At 42.0% G+C, this 23,841-nt stretch overlaps 1 pseudogene; it reads right to left on the bottom strand.

Moving 5' to 3' along the window:
- Nucleotides 1-15,412, bottom strand: part of LOC122679860 — a 51,555-nt pseudogene extending 36,143 nt beyond the window's left edge.
- Nucleotides 15,413-23,841: the final 8,429 nt, after the last annotated feature.

The raw sequence follows: 23,841 nt of genomic DNA, 5'->3' as shown, positions 1-23,841 counted from the left end.
TACTTTTATGATTATAAAAGTAACTATAATTACAGAAAACTGCTGTTGGAAATACAATATGGAAAGAAGTAAAATCTGACATCAATCACTTAAAATGTAGGAGAGGAGTAAAATTCAGTTTCTGCGTGCTATTGAAATTAAGTTGCTTTCATAACAGTACTTAACTTCTGCTATATACTGTTATAGTTATAAAATATTTTATACAAATTCCATGGTAACTACGATAAAAAGTATAGTTCAGTTCAGTTCAGTCACTCAGTTGTGTCCGACTCCTTTGTGACTCCATGAATCGCAGCACACCAGGCCTCCCTGTCCATCACCAACTCCCAGAGTCCACCCAAACCCTTGTCCATCAAGTCAATGGTGTCATCCAACCATCTCATCCTCTTTCGTCCCCTTCTCCTCCTGCCTTCAATCTTTCCCAGCATCAGCGTCTTTTCAAATGAGTCAGCTCTTTGCATCAGGTGGCCAAAGTATTGGAGTTTCAGCTTCAACATCAGTCCTTACAATGAACACCCAAGACTGATCTTCTTTAAGATGGACTGGTTGGATCTCCTTGCAGTCCAAGGGACTCTCAAGAGTCTTCTCCAACACCACAGTTCAAAAGCATCAATTCTTCGGTGCTCAGCTTTCTTTATAGTCCAACTCTCACATCTATACATGACCACTGGAAAAACCATAGCCTTGACTAGACGCACCTTTGTTGGCAAAGTAATGTCTCTGCTTTATAATATGCTGTCTAGATTGGTCATAACTTTCTTTCTAAAAAGTATAGTACATACACACAAAAAAGAGAAATTAATCAAAGTATACCACTATAAGAAATCATCAAGCCACAAATGCAACACAGAAGAAAGCAGGAGCAAGAAATTATAAAACAGAAAGAAAACAATTAATAAATGGCAATGTAAGTCCTTATCCTTCAATATGATTATAAATGTGAATGGACTACATTTTCAAATCAAGAGATGGATTATCTGAATGGATTAAAAACAAGATCCAACTACATTCTGTGTATAAGAGACTTGCTTTAGATTTCATGACTCATGTAGGCTGAAAGTGAACAGGTAGAAAAAGAGATGCCATGCAAATAATAACTAAAAGAGATCAAAGTCAGGCTAAAGAGACTTTAAGTCAAAAACTGTCACAAGAGACAGGACAACTGGAAGATATAACAACTACACTTATATATGCACCCAACATTATAGCATTTCAATATACAAGACAGCAAGGACAGCTCTTAAGGGAGAAGTAGAAGCAATACGTTAACAGTAGAAAACTTTAATATCCCACTCTCTATAATTAATAGATCATTCAAACAGAAAATCAATATGTATTTTTCACAAGTGAACGTGGAATATTTTCCAGGATAAATGACATGTTAGGTTACAAACAAGTGCTAACAAATTCAAGAAAATTTGAATCATTCCAAGTATCTTTTCTGACCACAGTGGAATGAAACTAAAAGTCAATAATGGTAAGAAAACAAAAAAAAATCATGAATAGATTTAAAGTAAAAAGTATACATATTTTAGATTGTGTTTTAGAACCGTACTTTCTATATCTATAATGAATACCATTGGACTTTTGAGGGGGATTGCATAAAGCCTGTAGATCACTTTGAGTAGTGTAGATATTTTAATAATATTGATTCTTCCAGTCCATGAACACAGAATACTTTTTCATTTATCCATGTCTTCAATTTCTTTCATAAATGCTTTATAATTTTGAAAGAAGATGGCATGCTGCCAAAAGACAGGGAGAAGGGAGTAAGAAGTAAGCAGAAATCAAGTAAGGCTTAATTTGCAGAGTTCTGAGTTTCAAAAGCCTCAATCTGTGTAAAATACACAAGTATTTGGGGAAAATCATTGTTAAATTAGTAATTAGCATATTTCTTTGCACTCTGCCCCTCCTGTATGCCATCTAACTGTTCCATCCTTTCCCATGTCTCCCACTTCAGACAAGCAGACACAATTTTAAAACATATGGATGGATGACAAAGAAAATGGAAAAAGGAAAGCAACTGCTGTAGAAGTGGAGTGTAATTTGGGTATGTGACAAGCAAATGTGGGATAACAAGAAGTTTTGAAGTTAAAGTAGAGAAACGAAAATAAAAATTTTGACATTTAAAAAATGTCACCCAAGGAACATATTTTGAAGAGAATGCAATGTAATTCAATGAAAAACATTGTTTGACTCATCAAGTACAATTCCGTGCCATCTGACTGTATTCTGATTATTTATTGCTAGAATTCTTTCTGTTAAAGGACTTCCAAGCAATGCCCAACATCCAATCAAAAAATTACAAGGCTTTCTAAAAAAGAAAAATGTAACTCATAGCAAAATTTTAAAAGAGCAGTCACCAAAAACAGATTCCAAAATTACAGAAATTATTTAACTGACTGCTAATATTTTAAGACACTAATATAAATATGTTTTATGTAGCAAAAAATAAATAAATAAAGCAGAGAGAAAAAAACTAGAAAAAATAGACAAATGGAACTTCTAAAACTGAAAAATCAATGTATGTAATGAAAAACTGTCTGGATTAACATGAAAAGAGATTAGATATGGCAGGACAAAAAAAGGGGGTGGGGAAATTAAACACATATCAATAGAGACTATCCAAACTAAGCAGAGAAAAAAAAAAAAAAAAAGGCAAGAAACAAACCATGAATGGAAACTCTGTGGCACTTGGAACAAGAGTAAACCATGTAAAAATATGTGTATTTGGAGCCTCAGCATAAGGGATGAGTAGAAAAGTAGTAGTAAATAATGGATGGATTTTTTTCCAAATTTAATGAAGGCTATAAACCAAGCCAAAAAGCTAAACAAACTCTAAAAGATAAAAAATAAGGAAAACTACCTCAGACACTTGATAATATAATTGTGGAAAACCAGTGATAAACAAAAAGAAATACCTAGAAGCGCCATGAAATATTGACATGTTATGTAAAAGGGGACAGAAAGAAGTATCACTGGCTGTTTATTAGAGGCAATGCTAGCTATAGGCCAATGTAAAAATATCTTTAAGGTAGTGTGGTAAAATTTTCTAAACTAGAACTCAGTCACCAGTAAAAATATTTTTAAAAATTATTAAAAGTTAAAATGTTTTCATATAAAAAAAGATAATAGAATTTGAGACCACCAGACTATAACTACACAAAATATGTTACAGTAAGTTATTCAAGCTAAAGGAAAATGATAACATGTGAAAACATGGGTCTACCCAAAGCAATAAAGACTGCTCTAAATGATAATTCTGTGGGTCAATACAAAAACTATTGCACATTTTTGAGATAATAGAATTTTTTTCAGTTTTATTTATTTCTTTATTTTCTTTACAATATTGTATTGGTTTTGCCATACATCGACATGAATCTGCCATGGGTGTACATGTGTTCCCCATCCTGAACCACCCACCCCACCTCCCTCCCCATTCCATCCCTCTGGGTCATCCCAGTGCACCAGCCCCGAGCACCCTGTGTCATGCATAAAACCTGGACTGGCAATTCATTTCACATATGATAATTTATATGTTTCAATGCCATTCTCCCACATCATCCCACCCTCGCCCTCTTCCACAGAGTCCAAAATACTGTTCTATATATCTGTGTCTCTTTTGTTTTCTCGCCTACAGGGTTATTGTTACCATCTTTCTAAATTCCGTATATATGCGTTAGTATATTGTATTGGTGTTTTTCTTTCTGTCTTACTTCAGTCTGTATAATAGGCTCCAGTTTCTCCACCTCATTAGAACTGATTCAAATGTTTTCTTTTTAATGGCTGAGTAATATTCCATTGTGTATATGTACCACAGCTTCCTTATCCATTCGCCTGCTGATGGACATCTAGGTTGCTTCCATGTCTTGGCTATTATAAACAGTGCTGTGATGAACTTGAGGTACACGTGTTTCTTTCAGATCTGGTATCCTCGGAGTGGGATATATGCCCAGGAGTGGGATTGCTGGGTCATATGGCAGTTCTATTTCCAGTTTTTTAAGGAATCTCCACACTGTTCTCCATAGTGGCTGTACTAGGTTGCATTTCCACAAACAGTGTAAGAAGGTTCCCTTTTCTCCACACCCTCTCCGGCATTTATTGCTTGTAGACTTTTGGTTAGCAGCCATTCTGACTGGCGTGTAATGGTACCTCATTGAGGTTTTGATTTGCATTTCTCTGATAATGAGTGATGCTGAGCATCTTTTTATGTGTTTGTTAGCCATCTGTATGTCTTCTTTAGAGAAATGTTTGTTTAGATCTTTGGCCCAGTTTTTGACTGGGTCATTTATTTTTCTGGAATTGAGCTTCAGGAGTTGCTTGTATATTTTTGAGATTAATCCTTTGTCTGTTTCTTCATTTGCTATTATTTTCTCCTATTCAGAAGGCTGTCTTTTCACCTTGCTTATAGTTTCCTTTGTTGTGCAGAAGCTTTAAATTTTAATTAGGTCCCATTTACTTATTTTTGCTTTTATTTCTGATATTCTGGGAGGTGGGTCATAGAGGATCCTGCTGTGGTTTATGTTGGAGAGTGTTTTCCCTATGTTTTCCTCTAGGAGTTTAATAGTTTCTGGTCTTATGTTTAGATCTTTAATCCATTTTGAGTTTATTTTTGTTTATGGTGTTAGAAAGTGTTCTAGTTTCATTCTTTTACAAGTGGTTGACCAGTTTTCCCAGCACCACTTGTGAAAGAGATTGTCTTTTCTCCATTGTATATTCTTGACTCCTTTGTCGAAGATAAGGTGTCATAGTTGTGTGGATTTATCTCTGGGCTTTCTATTTTGTTCCACTGATTTACATTTCTGTCTTTGCGCCAGTACCATACTATCTTGATGACTGTGGCTTTGTAGTAGAGACTGAAGTCAGGCAGGTTGATTCCTCCAGTTCCATTCTTCTTTCTCAAGATTGCTTTGGCTATTTGAGGTTTTTTGTATTTCCTTACAAATTGTGGAATTATTTGTTCTAGTTCTCTGAAGAATTTCGTTGGTAGCTTGATAAGGATTGCATTGAATCTATAGATTGCTTTGGGTAGTATACTCATTTTCACTATACTGATTCTTCCAATCCATGAACACAGTATATTTCTCCATCTATTTGTGTCCTCTTTGATTTCTTTCACCAGTATTCTATAGTTTTCTATATATAGGTCTTTTGTTTTTTTAGGTAGATAAATTCTTAGGTACTTTATTCTTTTCATTGCAATGGTGAATGGAATTGTCTCTTTAATTTCTATTTGCGTTTTCTCATTGCTAGTTTACAGCAATGCAAGGGGTTTCTGTGTGTTGGTTTTATATCCTGCAACTTTACTATATTCATTGATTAGCTCTAGTAATTTTCTGGTGGAGTCTTTAGGGTTTTCTATGTAGAGGATCATGTTATCTGCAAACAGTGAGAGTTTTGATAATAGAATATTTAAGACAAAAATAGCAGCAACATTTTATAAGATTTATTAAGTTGTTTTATTATTTGTTAGAGAGCTTCCTGATGAAAGTGAAAGAGGAGGGTGAAAAAGTTGGCTTAAAGCTCAACACTCAGAAAACTAAGACCAGGGCATGCGGTCCCATCACTTCATGGCAAATATATGGGGAAACAGTGGAAACAGTAGCTGACTTTATTTTTTAGGGCTCCAAAATCACTGCAGATGGTGACTGCAGCCATAAAATTAATAGATGCTTACTCCTTGGAAGAAAAGTTATGAACAACCTAGACAACATATTAAAAAGCAGAGATATTGCTTTGCCAACAAAGATCCATCTAGTCGAAGCTATGGTTTTTCCAGTAGTCATGTATGGATGTGAGAGTTGGACTATAAAGAAAGCTGAGTGCTGAAGAATTGATGCTTTTGAACTGTGGTGTTGGAGAAGACTCTTGAGAGTCCCTTGGACTGCAAGGAGATCCAACCAGTCCATCCTAAAGGAGATCAGTCCTGAATATTCATTGTAAGGACTAATGTTGAAGCTGAAACTCAATGCTTTAGCCAAATGATGCAAAGAGTTGACTCGAAAAGACCTGATACTGGGAAAGATTGAAGGTGGGAGGAGAAGGGGATGACAGAGAATGAAATGGTTGGATGGCATCACCGACTCAATGGACATGAGTTTGAGTAAACTCTGGGAGTTTGTGATGGACAGGGAAGCCTGGTGTGCAGCAGTCCATGGGATCACAAAGAGTCAGACACGACTGAGCGACTGAACTGAAATGAACTGAACTGAACTGACAAACTACATTTTAAGGGTTTCCCTGAAAGCTCAGTTGGTAAAGAATCCGCCTGCAATGCAGAAGACTCCAGTTCAATTCCTGGGTCAGGAAGATCCACTGGAGAAATGAGAGGCTACCCACTCCAGTATTCTTGGGCTTCCCTTGTGGCTCAACTGGTAAAGAATCCACCTGCAATGCAGGAGACCTGGGTTCTATCCCTGGGTTGGGAAGATCTCCTGGGGAAGGGAAAGGCTACCCACTTCAGCATTCCATCCTGGAGAATTCCATGAACTGTATAGTCATCCAGGGAGTTGCAAAGAGTCAGACATGACTGACTTTCACTTTCAGTTTTCACTTATCATTTTAAGGTAAAATGTGCAAGATGGAAAAGTATGAGGACTTAAGCTCATCTCCTCTCACAAAAGCACCAAAATCACAACTAACTGCTGAACAACCACCAGCGAAAAAAAAAAAGAGTGTAACCTATCAAAAAAGATATTCTACATCCAAATAGGAAGAAGAAGCCACAATCAGATGGTAGGAGGGGTGCATTTACAACATAATCAAATCTCATAGCCACCAGGTGAGTGAGCCACAAACTGGAAAATAATTATATGACAGATTCTCCACCGAATGCTTCTGAAACTCAGGTCAAGCTCCACACCTTGGGGGTCTGGCATCAGGAAGAGGAGCCCCCAGAGCACTTGGTTTTGAAGGCCAGGGGGCTTGATCATAGGAACTCCACAGGAACAAGGGAAGGGAAGTGAAGTGAAAGTCGCTCAGTCATGTCCAACTCTTTGCGACCTCATGAACTGTAGCCTGCCAGTCTCCCTTGTCCATGGAACTCTCCAAGCCAGAATACTGGAGTGGGTAGCCTTTCCCTCCTCCAGTGGATCTTCTTAACCCAGGGATTGAGCCCAGGTCTCCCACATTACAGGCAAGTTCTTTATTGTCTGAGCCACCAGGAAAGCCCAAGAACACTAGAGTGGGTAGGCTATTCCTTCTCCAGTGGGTCTTCCCAATCCAGGAATTGAACTGGTATCTCCTGCGCTGTAGGCAGATTCTTTACCAGCTGAGCTCCCAGGGAAGTCTACTGGGGCCCAGGGAAAAAGCCATGACTTCACAGAAGCCAAAGCCAGGCCTACCTGCTTGTCTTATAGGGTCTCCTGGGGAGGTGGGGCAGCTGTGGCTCACCACAGGGGAAAAGACATTGGCATCAGAAGTACCAGGGAGTACTCATTGGCGTGAGCTCTCCTAGAGGCTGCCATGTTGACACCAAGATCTGACCCCACCCAACAACCTACAGGCTCCAGGGATGGGATGCCTCAAGTCAAACAACCCACAGGGCAGGAACACAGCCCTGCCCATTAGCAGATAGGCAGTCTAAAGTATTTCTGAGCCCACAACTGCCTCTATATACATTTTTTGGCATGGTCCTGCACACCAGAAGATCAAGAACTAGCTCCACCCACTAGTCAACAGGCACCAATCCCTCCCACCAGGAAGCCTGCACAAGCCTCTAGCTGAGTCTCACCCACCAGGGGGCAGACATCAAAAGGAAGAAGAAGGACAATGCCCCAGCCTGTGGAAGAGTGACCATAAATGCAGAAAGTTAGACAAAATGAGATAGCAGAGGAATATAGTCCAGGCAAAGGAACAAGATAAAATCCCAGAAGAACAACTAAGTGAAGTGGCCATAGGCAATCTGCCTGAAAAAAAGATGCACAGTAATGATAGTAAAGATGATCCAAGATTTTGGGAAAAGAATGGAGGCATGAAATGAGATGATGCAATAAATGTTTAACAGAGAGCTAGAAGATATACAGAACAGAGTTGAAGAATAATACAGTAAAAGAAATGAAAAGTATGCTAGAAGGAATCAACAGCAGAATAAACGAGGCAGAAAAGTAGATAAGTGAGCTAGAAGACAGAATGGTGATAAGTCACTGTTATGGGACAGATATAAGAATGAAAAGATGTGAGAACAGTTTAAGAAACCTCTGGGACAACAATAAATGCACAAGCATTCACATTGTAGGGGTCCGAGAAGGAGAGGGCTGAGAAAATATTTGAAAAGATAATAGCTGAAAACTTCCCTAACATAGGAAGGGAAATAGTTACTGAAGTCCAGAAAGCACAGAGTCCTAAAGGGGATAAACCCAAGAAGGAACATGTCAAGACACACATTAATCAAATAGACAAAAGCTAAAGACAAAGAGAAACTATTAAAAGCAACAAGGGAAGAACAACAGATAACTTACAAGGAATCCTCATCAGTTGATCAGCTGATTTTTCAGCAGAAACTTTGCAGGCCAGAAGGGAGTGGCATGATATATTTAAACTGATAAAAAGGGGAAACCTAGTATCAAAAATGCTCTACCCAGCAAGGCTTTTGTTCAGATTCTATGGAGAAATCAAAGGCTTTACAGACAAGGAAAAGCTAAAAGAATTCAGCACCACTCTCAGTCAGTCAGTCAGTTCAGTTGCTCAGCCGAGGCTGACTCTGCGACCCCATGGACAGCAGCACACCAGGTCTCCCTGTCCATCACCCATGCCTGGAGTTTACTCAGACTCCTGTCCATTGAGTCAGTGATGCCATCAATCATCTCATCCTATGTGGTCCCCTTCTCCTCCTGCCTTCAATCTTTCCCAGCATCAGGGCCTTTTCAAATGAGTTAGTTCTTTGCATCAGGTGGCCAAAGTATTGGAGTTTCAGCTTCAACAACATTTAACATTCAGGACTGATCTCCTTTAGAATGGACTGGTTGAATCTCCTTGCAATCCAAGGGACTCTCAAGAGTCTTCTCCAACACCACAGTTCAAAAGCATCAATTCTTCAGCTTTCTTTATAGTCCAACTCTCACATCCATACATGACCACTGGAAAAACCATAGCCTTGACTAGACGGACCTTTGTTGGCAAAGTAATGCCTCTGCTTTTTAATATGCTGTCTAGGTTGCTCATAACTTATCTTCCAATGAGTAAGCATCATTTAATTTTATGGCTGCAACCACAATATGCGGTGATTTTGGAACCCCAAAAATAAAGTCTGCCAGTTTCCACTGTTTCTCTATCTATTTGCCATGAAGTGATGGGACTGGATGCCATGATCTTTGTTTTCTGAATGTTGAGCTGAATGTTTTCCAAATGTTGAGTGAAAAAGTTGGCTTAAAACTCAACATTCAGCACCACTATACCAACTTCCAAGTGCTAAAGGAACTTCTCTAGGCAGAAAATTAAAAGGCCAGAGAAGAAAAAAGAAAGTATGAATGAGAAAGCTTACCAGTAAAAGCAAACATACGGTAAAGTTAGGAAAGCTTTCACACAAAAGTATGATACCAAAACTAGCAATCATGAGGAGAGTAAAAATGCAAGATATTGGAAATGCATTGGAAATTATGAGACCAACAACTTACAATAGACTGCATATCAAAACCTCGTGGTATCCACTAACCATAAATCTATAGCATATATTCACACAATAAAGAAAAAGGAATTCAAACTCAACATTAAAGATAGCCATCGAATAATGAGAAGAGAACCAAAGAGGAAGGGAAGAAGAAAAGATCTACCAAAAAAATACAAAGCAATTAACAGAATGTCAGTAAGAACATACATTTCCATAATTCCCTTAAATGTACACTAATTCAATGCTCTAACCAAAAGATATAGATTGGCTGGGTGAAAACAAAAACAAGACCCATATATATTATTGTCACTTGTCCATGGGTCCTCACACTCCATTTTCGAGGCACCACTGCTTGGATCAGGGTGTTCCATTGGCACCTCCCCCAAGTACCCACCTACTGATACTCTGTCTCTATAAGACCTGTGAGTGTAATAAACTCACATCTCTCCTTACCTGAACCTCTCATATATCCCCTCTTAGAGCTTCACTCGTCCAACCATCCCATGGAAAAAATACAAAAAACTACCATGGTACTACTACTACATTAACCTAATTAATGTAGGTTCAACCAGGCAGTTGTACATGTATGATATATTTGATCTCATCTCACTGCCTCCTGTGACATATCACACAAACCTGAAGGGTACAGTGACCAATGGATCTTGAGTCTTTACTGTTCAGGGCCAAGCAAGCTCTTCTGCTCCCTTGAAAACCTAATGCTCTAGGAATAACTGTGTGACTGGAATCTTCACCCATGTATGTACTAAAGGCTGTGATCCATATTCTTATAGTTAGGCTGGGAATGAGACTGAGGCTTTTCCTGCTGGAAATCCCCTCCCAGGCCAGACAGGACTTACCTGAGCAGACTGTTCCAGCATCCTGATCATGGGAAAAGCCCTCAGGATGATAGTCTTTAACAGTAGGATAAGCACACTCCATGATAGCTGACTCTGTCCCACTGCAGTGAATATATTCAAGCCAAATGGGGCCAACTGCTGGTCCAAAGTAAGCTCCTTGGGGAGCATCAACAGCAGCTCCACACCCCAGCTGTCTGCACAGCACAGCTGCCTCTTCTAAGCTCCACTTGAAATCACACACTGTGCCCCATTCTCCTTGGTGTTTCACTTCCTCTCCCCTCACAGCGGTGACCTCCATCCTTCAGCCTCAGCTCCAGATCTGCAAGAGAGACACAGACACAGATGCAGGACGGGTCTTAGGGCACCATGCGGTAGTGTACTGCCAAGGAACAAAAAATGAACACTCTAATCTCTGAAAAAAATTCCCTGTGTACAGCATTTGTTGACTTCTGTGGTATATATATTCCCACTATGGCCAACTCTAAGCTCCCAAAGTGCCATCACTGAACATGGAGCAGGAAGAGAGGCACCAGGTGTTTCTCATGATCCTGTACAACCAGCTCCAGGGACACCACTGAGGACAGGACTTCAGAGACTCTGGATGCTGCCCTCCCTGTGGATGTGCCCAAGGCTACTAGGTCCCAGCTTCCCCATCTCAGTTACAGCTCATGGCCTGGGATCCAGGGAGGAATCCTCCCTCTCCTTCCCTGTCCATAGGGAGCATCTCATCCAGCTTAGGAATAGAGGGCTGGGGTAACAGGCTCTAAAGTGTTCTGATTATTTCTACTGCTTGGTGTTCACATCCTTGTGTAATCCCCACACTCAAATATACCTAGTAAAATGCATCTAACAAGTGGAATTTGGCAAAAGTGATAAGATGTCACTTATGAGATTAGATTTCAGTTCAACAATCTACCAAAGCCTGAATGCTACTAACAACCAGGTAAGTACATGGGGGATATCCTCTCTTGGTTGAACCTTCAGATGACTGCATCCTTCTGGGACATCATGACTCTGAGGACTCAGGTAAGCCATGTCAATTCTTGACCCACAGAAAGTATGAGATACTAGGTGTTTGCTGACTTAAGCTGCAGAATTCATCAGTAATTGGTTGCACAACAACACATAACTGATGCAGGGCTTCCCTCCAGAGTCAGAAGACAGTAGGTGAAAAAGCTGGAGGTTTATACATGAGCCTTCACTGCTTTATCCAGGTGAGACTTCTTCCTGTGTGACCAGGTCTGCTGCCTGGTCCCACCTGGAACTGGGACCCAAACCACCTCTCTATCACATCAGGTCTCACCCAGTGTCCCAGGCTCCTGCCTCCCTGTCAGGAACTGAGAACTGAGTTCTCTGAGACCTTGATCAACTCCATTAGGTTTAAATTCAGGTCAGAAAATGAGAATCTTTCTTACAGTCTAACAAGACGTCGTCCCTGGGGCACCCTTAAAATGGCTCAGATCTCTGACCCGCCCCATGTGCTCTCACTCTGGAAACCAAAGTGGTGCCATCACAGAGGGAACGTCTGGGGAAATGCAGAACCGGAGAAGATCCTGGTGTATAGTCAGATCATTTTAAAAATGCAGACTTGACCAAAAAGAAGACTCAATGAAATAAAACAAAGATCAGTTGAAATTATCCAATCAAAGGAGCAAAAAGAATGCAAAGGAATAAAGAAAACCTACAGGAATTATGGATGCCATTAGGAGAAACAAGGTATCCAAGAGGCCCGCTCAGTCGTGTCTGACTCTGCAACCCCCTGGACTGTAGCCAGCCAAGCACCTCTGTCCATGGGATTCTCCGGGCAAGAATACAGGAGTGGGTTGCCATGCCCTTCTCCATGTGATCTTTCTGACCCAGGGATCGAACCCATGTCTCTTAAATCTCCTGCATTGGCAGGTGGCTTCTTTACCACTAACACCACCTGGAAAGGCCAATGCTCAGGTTCTAATTTTACCTGTGCTACTTACTCATATCTTATCTGTCTTATTTAGGCAAGTGATTTAACTTTGCTTTGCCTCAGTTTCTTGATCTGTTTTTTGAGATAAATGTATCCTGCCTTGTAGGACTATTGTGCACTCCAATTCATATAGCTAACAACTAGTGGAGGTGATGGAATTCCAGCTGAGCTATTTCAAATCCTAAAATATGATGCTGTGAAGGTGCTGCATGCAATATGCCAGCAAATTTGGAAAACCCAGCAGTGGACACAGGACTGGCGAAGGTCAGTTTTCATTTCAATCCCAAAGAAAGGCAATGTCAAAGAGTATTCAAACTACCACACAGTTGCACTCATCTCACACACGAGCAAAGTAATACTCAGAATTCTCCAAGTCAGGCTTCAATAGTACATGAACTGTGAACTTCCAGAACTTCAAGCTGGATTTAGAAAAGGCAGAGAAACCAGAGACCAAATTGCCAAAATTCACTGGGTCATTGAAAACACAAGAGAGTTCCAGAAAAACATCTACTTTTGCTTCATTGACTACACCAAAACTTTTGACTGTGTGGATCACAACAAACTGTGGGAAATTCTTAAGAGATGGGAACACCAGACCACCTTATCTGCCTCCTGAGAAATCTGTATGCAGGTCAGGAAGCAACAGTTAGAACTGGACATGGAACAACAGACTGGTTCCAAATTGGGAAAGAAGTAAGTCAAGGCTGTTTACTGTCATCCTGCTTATTTAACTTATGTGCAGAGTACATCATGCAAAATGCCAGGCTGAATGGAGCACAAGCTGAAAACAAGGTTGCCTGGAGAAGTATCAATAACCTCAGATATACAGATGACATCACCCTTATGGCAGAAAGTGAAGAGGAACTGAAGAGCCTCTTGATGAAAGTGAAAGAGGAGAGTGAAAATGTTGGTTTAAAGCTCAACATTCAAAAAACTAAAACATGGCATCTGGTCCCATCACTTCATGGCAAATAGATGGGAAAACAATGAGAACAGTGGCTGATTTTATTTCGGGGGATTTGAAAATCACTGCAGAAGGTGGGTGCAGCCATGAAATTAAAAGTCACTTGCTCTTTGGAAGAAAAGCTATGACCAACCTAGACAGCATATTAAAAAGCAGAGACATTACTTTGCTGACAAAAGTCCATCTAGCCAAAGCTATGGTTTTCCCAGTAGTCATGTATGGATGTGAGGATTGGACCATAAAAAAGCTGAGCACTGAAGAATTGATGCATTTGGACTCTGGTATTGGAGAAGACTCTTGAGAGTCCCCTGGACTGCAAGGAGATCAAAGTAGTCAATCTTAAATGAAATCAGTCCTGAATATTCATTGGAAGGACTGATGTTGAAGCTCCAATACTTTGGTCACCTAATGGGAAGAACTGACTCATTTGAAAACACCCTGATACTGGGAAAGATTGAAAGCAGGAGAAGGAGAAGGGAGGATGAGATGTTTGGATGGCATCACCGACTTGATGGACATGAGTTTGAGCAAGTTCCTGGAGTTGATGACGGATAGGGAAGCCTGGCGTGCTGCAGTCCATGGGGTCACAAATAGGCAGACACAACTGAGTGACTGAACTGATCTGGTGCAGTAGTCACAGTCGTAGTATGCTGCTGCTGCTGCTAAGTCACTTCAGTCATGTCTGACTCTGTGCGACACCATAGACGGCAGCCCACAAGGCTCTTCTTTCCGTGGGATTTTCCAGGCAAGAGTATTGGAGTGGGTTGCCATTGCCTTTTCTGACATTCGTAGTATAGAGAGCTCCAATATAAATCATGCCAAAATGGCAAACATCACAATTTAAAAAGCACAAATGTCATGAGCAAGCAAGGAAGGAGGAAATGAAGCATTAAATTAGTGAATACATGCTAGTTTTTTCCTATGAAACTGGATAAGATTTTGAAGCTTGATAAAAAGCAAATGTTGGTGAGGGTAAGTGGAAACTAATATTCTCACACAATACTAATGGAAATAAAACTCAGTGCAAACGTTTCAAAAAGCACTTACTCTCTATGCACCAAAAGCCTTAAGGATATTCACAGCCCGTGAAACAACAGTTCCACCCAGAGAACATCATTAGAGAAATATTCATGAATGGTCCTTACATTTCAATACAGAAAAGCTCAGAGCACCTTTTTTCATAATAGTAGAAATGTTGAAAACTACTAAATGCCTGATGAAATAAAATTTACATTTCAAGGCAGGACAAGAAATATGGGAGGCTGGAAGACGGAAGAGAGGACCCAGAGAGAGGCAGGCAGGTGCACAATAATCTCTGATCTGGTGACTTGCAGCGGCCATGACCCCCAGCCCTGTGGGACCCTGTGTGCTTCACAGACCATCACACTCAGTCCCTGCTCAGCAGCCCCATTCCTCTCACACAGACAGGCTCCACACACTCATACAGCCTCATGCCACAGACACCCTCACGTGCACCCTCACACACTACACATACACACACACACACAGGGAGAGAGACACATACACAGAAAGAGACAGAGAGAAGCACAGAGCCTACGGGAGCATAGACACAGGAAACACGGGGACCCAAGGGCAGTGCTCACACACCAGGCACATGGAGCGTGTGGGAACAGCCCAGAGTCCCAGCTGAGCTCAGTCGCTGGACCTTCCACACACTGGGAGCCACTGGGACTCCTAGAGGCTCCCTGAGAAAAGGGAGACAGTGGAGGGAGTCAGGCTGACCCAGCTCCGTCCAGACCAAACCTCATTGCTCTGTAAAATCTGCCGCTGTGACCAGTGGACCCCCCACAGGAGAGGGACCAGTATTCAGTCACTGTGGCTGCTTTTTGGTCAAAAACACTGAGGCTCGGCTCCAGAACTCCAGACACCTTTCCCTTCACCAAGGCATCCATTCCCTGCTGTGGACCCAGGACAGAGCGGCAGCTCTTACCTTGACCACCCACCACGGTGCCGAGGAGGAGGACACAGAGTCCCTGGGGGGAGAGGTGTCGGCTCACAGCCATCCTGATCCCATGTCCTCAAGGTCACAGTCCCAGCTGCAGGATCAGCCTGTGAGGAGGCATCAGGGTGCCAACCGGGGTCTATATAGACCGTGCCCTACATCCTCCCTCCTGAGAACCAATAGCGACACCTTTCACCATTTCAGGCACTGTTGGAGGCTACATCTGCCACTTTCTGAAGCTCAGACACCAATGAGCTTCTGAATCTTCAACATTTCCTTATATGAGCAACACGGTCCTTTGACCTCCTGCTTCCGTGGTCCCTGAGAGCCAGGCTCCATGACCGAGGCTGGTGTAGAAAAGTTGCATCAAAAAAGCATGAGTGATATTTTCTCCTCTGATCACCCTGACCAATACCATAGACTGTGAGATCTGACAGGGTCAGAGGACGGGATCTGTTGGCCCGTGGAGAATATCTCTGGTGGAATCAAGCATTGATCTTCCCTGGGACTGAGCTCAGGGACGAAGAAGAGACCTACAAGAAGGCTAGAAATGCAAGAATATTTATCAGGCCAGCGGAAAGTGAGGACCAGGAGCACAGGGGTTCATAGGTGAGCATGGAGGCAGTGAGGTGGGACCCATCGAGTGGAGGGATGAGTTTGCTGGTCTCTTCCCCCCTTCCCGGAAGGACCTGGAGCCCGGGTGCTGGAGCACAGGCATGCATTCTCAGTTGTGTCTGGCTGTTTGCAACCCCATAGACTGTAGCCTACCAGGCTCCTCTACCCACAGGATTTCCCAGGCAAGAATACTGGAGTGGCTTGCCATTTCCTTCTCTGGGGGATCTTTCCAACTCAGGGATTAAACCTGCGTCTCCTGTGTCTTCTGCATTGTCAGGTAGGTTCTTTACTGCTGAGCCACCTTGGAAGTCCTACAAGGGATTTTTCAGCCACACTAAATCCCTTCCCCTATATTGCATTTCAGTTTATGTGAAATATCCCTTTCAGCTAGTCACCATATAATGCTTCAAGAGAGAAAGGGATTGCTGTTATAGGAAACAAAGAGGAAGTAGGAGTCATCTTTCAACTCCAGCCTGCCAAAATAGGATTTGGGGATCTCTAGAATAAAACATGTGGTTTAGAAAGACAGGTTTCCCAAACTTCACAGTTTCCCCCTTTGCATATTGACAGTTTGGTTTGATAAGATTCATTATATTATAAGCCATTACTAAAGAAGATGCAAAATATAATTCAAGGGAACTGCCCCAGACAGAAGGATAAACAGAAAGTATTCTGCTACATGGTAGCTGCAGGCAAGGGGTCAAAGAAGAGGCCTGTGAGGCAGAAAAGAAAAGGGGTTCATGCTGCCTGAAACTATCAGTGACCCCACCTCCTTCATTCTACATTTAAGAGGAAAAGCGACAACAAGAATGGAAGCCCGGGTAGATGAGGGGACAGATCAAAGCAGAAGGGGCTGAGGTTCAGTGTGGCCATTGCTGCCTTGTTCTGTTTCCACTGATCAGAAGAAGCTCCCAGATGGTAACCAGAAAGTAGTCCTGGGGTGAAAAGAGACTGAGAAGGACAGTAGGGGATATAAGACAGTGATAAACTCAAGGTCACTAACATGCTACCCCACGTGCCTCATGCCCTCTCAGGCTAAAGATTCCCATGATGCACCCCTGTGGTCCACAAAAGCCCACACTGAGGCCCCCTCACCCTGAGTCTCATCATTTCAGCAGAGATGGGGGAAGGACACACCAGTGACACACACACTTCAGAGTCCCCACCTGAGCTCAGAGATGGATGGCTCCATGCACCCCCACCACACACACCTTAAGGTCTCAGTGAAGCCAACACTGAGGGCAGCTGTGGGCCAGACCACAGCCCTGTCACATTCCCCACCAGATGGGCCCCTCATCCTGGTCAGCAGACATCGCTTCTCTGTCCTGTCATGCCTGCCCTTCCTATTTGAGACTCAGGTAAATGAAAAGGGAGAAAAGTCAATTGAACACATTTTTTTCTCTCTCTCTCTTTAAATGTGCTAATATTTTATTTTACAACAGTCACATGTTCTGTGTTCCTCTCACTTCCAAGCCCCCATCTGTACATAAACTCCATCTCCTTCTGGATGCTTGACACAGTAGTGATAATAACTGATTAGAAATGTCAGAACCAGAATATAAGCTCAGGGGCTGGAGTAGGACCAGGATCTGCTTAGTCACATAGAGTTGATGCTCTACTCCCCCTGGGGCCCAGAGTCATCATTCCTTACCCAGTTATGGACTCCACAGCATCACCAGAATCCATGAGGCAGACACCTAAAACACAGGACATGCTTCCTGGGGTCCACTCATCCCTCCCACAGGATGACCAAGGGATGCGTTTAGTGAACCAGGTACATACAGTCTTACCTCAGGATTGAGATCTCACAGATAAGACGCTGTGAGGGGCTTCAGACTCTATTATAGGGAGGGGTGGGATGGAAAGGAGGGGCTAACACAGGGCTATTATAGGGTCCCCAGCACCCGCTACCCTGGAGCTGGGAGGGCAGCATCAACATGGACCCACTCACCCTCTGATGAAGGTATGTCTTCTCTGACACATAAGAAAATCTCAATGTCCAATCTCATCCAAGATTTGAAGGAGGAAAGCTTTAGGGAGGACACCAACCAACTTTGCCCACAATGAACTTGAGAGAGTGCAGTGCAGGGATCAGGAGAACAGACTTGGGAGACAGTTTGCCCTGTCGTGACTCAGAGTTCAGCCACATACCACGTGTGTGACCTTGTACCGGGTCCTTACACTCTCTGTGCAGTGGCTTAGTCTGTAAAAGCAGATATCTTTGTGCCTAGATGACAGAGTTTTGGTTAGAATTAAATGAGTTGGATTAGTAAGAGATATAACCACTAGTTAATAGTAGTACATAGTAGTGATAGAGAAGCAATATTAGGGCCCCTCTCTCCATCCCATCCCAGGAATCACAGAACCCTAGAATAGGAATTAAATTCTGTTACCTGGAGCCTTGACTGGAGCTATCAAAACTCTCCCAGAGTTTTGACATGCTGTGATGGTGACTGGTGCCAGATTTGTGAGTCTTCCACACATCACTCCTTCTCTCTGTCCCCCATTCTACTGCTCATGAACTTTGATCCTACCAACTGTGAACCTCATGAATTAAGTTGTTTACTTGCTAATATTACTTTATAAATGGACTTGGTAAAAGTTCTGTGTCTAATTCACCCCCTTATCCCCAAAGCCTGCTAATAAAAAATCCTAAATGATGTCTCTTGTATACCTGAATGAATGAATGTCAGTCAGGTATTTTATACAAAACACTTCAATCAAAATAAATCTTTTGAGAAATAATTTAACTTGTCATGAGGACTTAAGAGCACAATGCAGGTTGTGTCAATTGTTGTAATATTTCAATATGATTAAATGATATAAGCTATGTATGGTTCACTTCAACACTTTGCTGCAAGGAATGCAGTAAACTGCAATACCAGAAACAAGGCTAGCCCCATTCCAAGAGCAGTGCTGAGACAGCACTTCTAAACATGTATAAAAATGCTGCACGTGTCTTTGTATATCTGAAGATAAAGACGATAAACCACAGCACCCTCACAGGTGAAGGCCGTGAAGCCTCCTGTTCTTGTCTTAATCAGATATGGCCAAGTGGCCAGGATGTTTATGTATTTATCATTTGGCACATTTTCGATTCAAACCACACATAACTGTAACAGGAAGAAATTTTGTTATAAAAATTTTATTTTAACAGCTTCCATATTGAATTAGAAGTGCAGAAGCAAAGAGCAGGAAGAATCCTGTTCTTTAACTTCGACTGACTGTTTCCTTGGTCTTATGGTAAAGCAATACAATTTGTAGCATTATTATTCCCAAATCACCATGAGAAAATAGAGGTTTCAGAGGTTCAATAACCTCTTTGCCAGGAAAGTTAATAATTAAACCTGCTTGCCTGAGGAATATTTCCTCAGGACTAATTGGACAGAGTGACTAAAATACAAAATATTTTTAAATTAAAAGAGCAGTACACAATTTAAAAGGAAATAATTAATTGAGTTGTTACACCAAAGTATTGGAGACCCACCTCACCATCTGTGTTCCTTGCATGGATGGATGGAACCAGGGTTTGTAAAGTCTCCTTTACCAAAGACCACCTCATCACAAGGGCATGGAGGAAAGAGCAAGGTCATGAGCTGGCTGAGGTCCAGCCCATCATCTCTGTTCAGCCCTTTACAGTCTATAAGCAGCAATATTGAACAAGAGTATGGCTCTGAATTGGCCTCATTCATTCCTCCATAGTGCAGCATCAGATACCCAGAGACCAGAGATGATCAAAGCTACTAAATCAAAGACAAGCAGATTCTAAGTGGAGAGCAAGCAGACCAAGGACCCTTCCCCACTGCTGTTGGAAAGGAAGAAGCCCTCCCACCCCAGACACCGTCTGTGGGAGGAGAGACAAGAAGATGCCTCCTTAAACACAGGAAAACCAGTCTCAGCAAGGAGCTTGAACTAGAAATGACAAGACAGTTGTTACAATGAACCCAAGCTAAGTTGAGGGACAAATTTTAAATGGGAGAGTCTGTGTTAATGTTACGGAACTTTCAGTCCACACGAACACCACTTGCCAGTGCACAAGATGAAATCAGTTATAATAATAGAGAATATTACATTTATGTATATTTGAATTCTAGAGGACACATTTTTAAGCCTATTACAAAAAGAAAATTCATAAATCTTCTCTTGTTTTTAAATGCATAAAGTCGTCACCTCTGTAAATTCTTTCTAACTCCTCCAGCTAAATCTTACTGCTTTATCTATTTAATCTATAAAAACTTTCTTACATATACTATATTGCCTTGAAGTGTGGGCTCCTGGAGAGCAAGTATTATGTCTTATTCTTCAGTGTCTCCTTAAGGTCAAGTAAAGACAAATAGAAAGAGCTTAACAAATGTTGGATAACTAAAGAAATGAATGCATGGACAAATGCTGAAAATCACCCTGCAGTTAGTGATACTGAGTGGAGAAGGGAGGTGGGTTACAGGGGAGACACAAATCTGACTAATCCCACTCTGCACAGACTGAGGTGGAGTCAGGAGTCAGAGACACACCAGCCAAAGGATCCAAATACAAAATGCCTTCAAATTCCACTCGGAGAGGGTAGGATCACGTTCAATTTCTTCTCAAAGCTGTACCTCAGAAGCTTCTCCAAGATGAGAAAAAACTGACAGCACTCTCTCAAGAGTTCTACTGAAGGATATGATAGATAGTAATGATAGTCAAATAAATAGCTGTATTTCCAGTCCTCAGTGACTCATTCTGGGCAATGAAATGTGGGTGGTGTCACCGGTGTCACTTCTGAGTGGAGGCAGGAAAAGCCCAAGTGTGATTCTCTAGACTCTCTTTTCTGCCCCAGAATTGTATGTTCCAGATGGTGCACATGTAAGAGTCTCACGGACCACAAACGACTGTAGGTTGTGATGAGCGTGTGTGTGTGCATGTGTCTGTATGTGTGTATGTGTGCGTTTCTCTATGTGTGCATGTGTATGGCTATATGTGTGCATGTGTATGTGTGTATATATGGGTGTGTATGTGTCTATATGTGTGTGTGTGTGACAGACACTGAGATTTGGGGGGTCACTTTTTCCAGCAGCAGAACAGAGTCTCTTCTGATGGATACCAAGGAGAAAGAAGACTTGAAAAGAAGACAGAATCTGTCACATGAAGCAGGTACGTTCCTGGATCTCCTCTTCCTTCTGTGTCTTCATCCCAAGCTGCTCCCTCTGAGCTCACCTTGCTTCATCTGTTGGGCTTGGTTGTTTCTCAGTCACCATTTCTGATTTACAAACAACCAGATCTAAGTCCTGTCGTGCACCCGCCCCGGTGCATCTCCTGTTCCCTCTACATCACTCTGTGCTGACAGTCAGGCTCAGTTTCCCAAATTTGTCTCTTAGCGTTTTGACCTTCATCCTTAAACAGCTCTCCTTTTCTCTAAGTTAGTCAGTCCATCATCTCTGATCTTATTTTTACCTTCCACCAGTCCTGTACTAATAAAAAGGTAGCAGGTGCTTTCTAAGCCCCCTCAGTTTCTTCTTGATTTCCTGAACAAATCTGATTCCTGCATTTACTGCTCCATGCACGTAATTAACTTCTTCACCTTTCAGTTCAGTTTAGTGGATCAGTAGTGTCCAACTTTTTGTGACCCCATGGACTGCAGCACACCAGGCTTCCCTGTATCACCAACTCCTGGAGCTTGCTCAACTCATGGCCATTGAGTTGGTGATGCAATCCAAGCAGCTCATCCTCTGTCGTCCTCTTCTCCTCTGGTCTTCAATCTTTCCCAGCATCAGGGTCTTTTCAAATCAGTCAGCTCTTTACATCAGGTGGCCAAAGTATTGGAGTTTCAGCTTCAGCATCAGTCCTTCCAATGAATATTCAGGACTGGTTTCCTTCAGGGTTGACTTGGATCTCCTTGCAATCCAAGGGACTCTCAAGAGTCTTCTCCAACACCACAGTTCAAAAGCATCAATTTTTCGGTGCTAAACTTTCTTTATAGTCCTGCTCTCACATCCATACGTGACAACTGGAAAAAACATAGCTTTGACTAGATGGACCTTTGTTGGCAAAGTAATGTCTCTGCCTTTTAATATGCTGTCTATGTTGGTCATGACTATTCTTCAAGAAGCAAGCGTCTTTTAATTTCATGGCTGCAGTCACCATCTGCAGTGATTTTGGAGCCCAAAAAGTAAAGTCTCTCACTGTTTCCATTGTTTCTCCATCTATTTGCCATGGAGTGATGGGACCAGATGCGGTGATCTTTGTTTTTTGAATGCTGAGTTTTAAGCCCACTTTTTCACTCTCTTTCATTTCCATCAAGAGGCTCTTTAGTTCCTCTTCACTTTCTGCCACAAGGGTGGTGTCATCTGCATATCTAAGGTTATTGATATTTCTCCCAGCAATCTTGATTCTAGCTTGTGCTTCATCCAACCCAGCATTTCGCATGATGTACACTGCATATAAATTAAATAAGCAGGGTGACAATATACAGCCTTGATGTACTCCTTTCCCAGTTTGGAACCAGTTCTTTGTTCCATGTCTGGTTCTAACTGTTGCTTCTTGACCTGCATACAGATTTCTCAGGAGGCAGGTAACATTGTCTGGTATTCCCATCTTTGAAGAATTTTCCACAGAAAGAAATCTTCACCTTTGGGTAAGAAATAATTTTGCTAATTTTTTTTCCCTCAACTTGAGAGAGTCATTTCCTAGGCCAGTTGATAAGAAATCTAGGGGTTTCCAAGGAGAGAGGGGTCTGGAATTCTCAAGGAGGAAGAAAGGACAAACTTTTTTTCTTCTCTTTCCCTCTATATTCCTTAGGATTATATAACAATAATGTATCCTGCTTGAGGACAGTCTCTGGAAAAAACCTTCTGGCTAATCCTGTTATCTTACAACGTAAATTATGGGAGTAGGTCTAGTGACGTCTTTACAACCTCCAGATATTCTTTTGATTCACTGTAATAACTAATTGGAGAATATATAACTCCATTGCTAACACTAGCAAGGGGGTACTCTTTCTGCCCCCTTCTGATGCCTATGTCAGAAGCTTTCTCTGTCTCCTTTATACTTTAATAAAACTTTATTACACAAAAGTTCTGAGCAATCAAGCCTCGTCTCTGGCCTCGGGTTGAATTCTTCTCCTCTGGAGGCCAAGAATCCTGGAGTCTTTTCGTGGTTCAGCAACAAGTTTTCAAACTCAAGAAAACAGCACATTCAAAGCCTATATCCTTGTGAGCACAGCCCTAGGGCCTGCCTCAGAACTTGGGAGGAGTTGGTGCAAGGAGAGTCTGTGCAGGTGAGGCTTCATTACCTTCATGATTAATCCACCTCTGCTCAGAATTGATGTATTACCTACTCCAGAGCTATTGAGTTCCTGCAGGTGGTCATTCGTAAACCACTTAAACTCAAGTTTACTGCCACTGGGATGGCACTCAGAGTTCAAAGGCTGAGTGGTTGCTCAGACTTGAACTCTATGACCTGGTGCTCTATTGCACATGGAGCTTTGATGCAGCTGAGTCCAGCCTGCAGATCAGCCTAAGAACACTGGAAATACAGCAAAATGTGTTCCTCCTTTAACATCTAAAAGTCTGTAAACAGATTCTCTTTTCCTTATCGTTGACTCCTTCCCCATCTGGGCATGTTACCCAAGGCTACTGCAGGCTGCAAGTATCTGCTAAAGCCCTTCCAGGGCCCAGGATTGGAGATAGGCCTGTACCTGAGTATAAGTTCTGTATTTCCACTCTCTATAACTTAATAGATGCTCAGATAATGTTTATTGAATGACTGAATTAGACCCTGCTGGACATTCAAGAGAAATTATCTTAAATATAGAGAACTGTTTTTGAGGACACCACTTAGCCAACTGACATTTTTGGTTTAAAGGCAAATGTTTTCAGCAATTAACAGGGCAAGTTTTGA

The sequence above is a fragment of the Cervus elaphus genome, chromosome 22 (genome assembly GCF_910594005.1).
Source record: "Cervus elaphus chromosome 22, mCerEla1.1, whole genome shotgun sequence".
Taxonomy (NCBI): Eukaryota; Metazoa; Chordata; class Mammalia; order Artiodactyla; family Cervidae; genus Cervus; species Cervus elaphus.
This window is presented reverse-complemented; position numbering and strand designations above follow the sequence as displayed.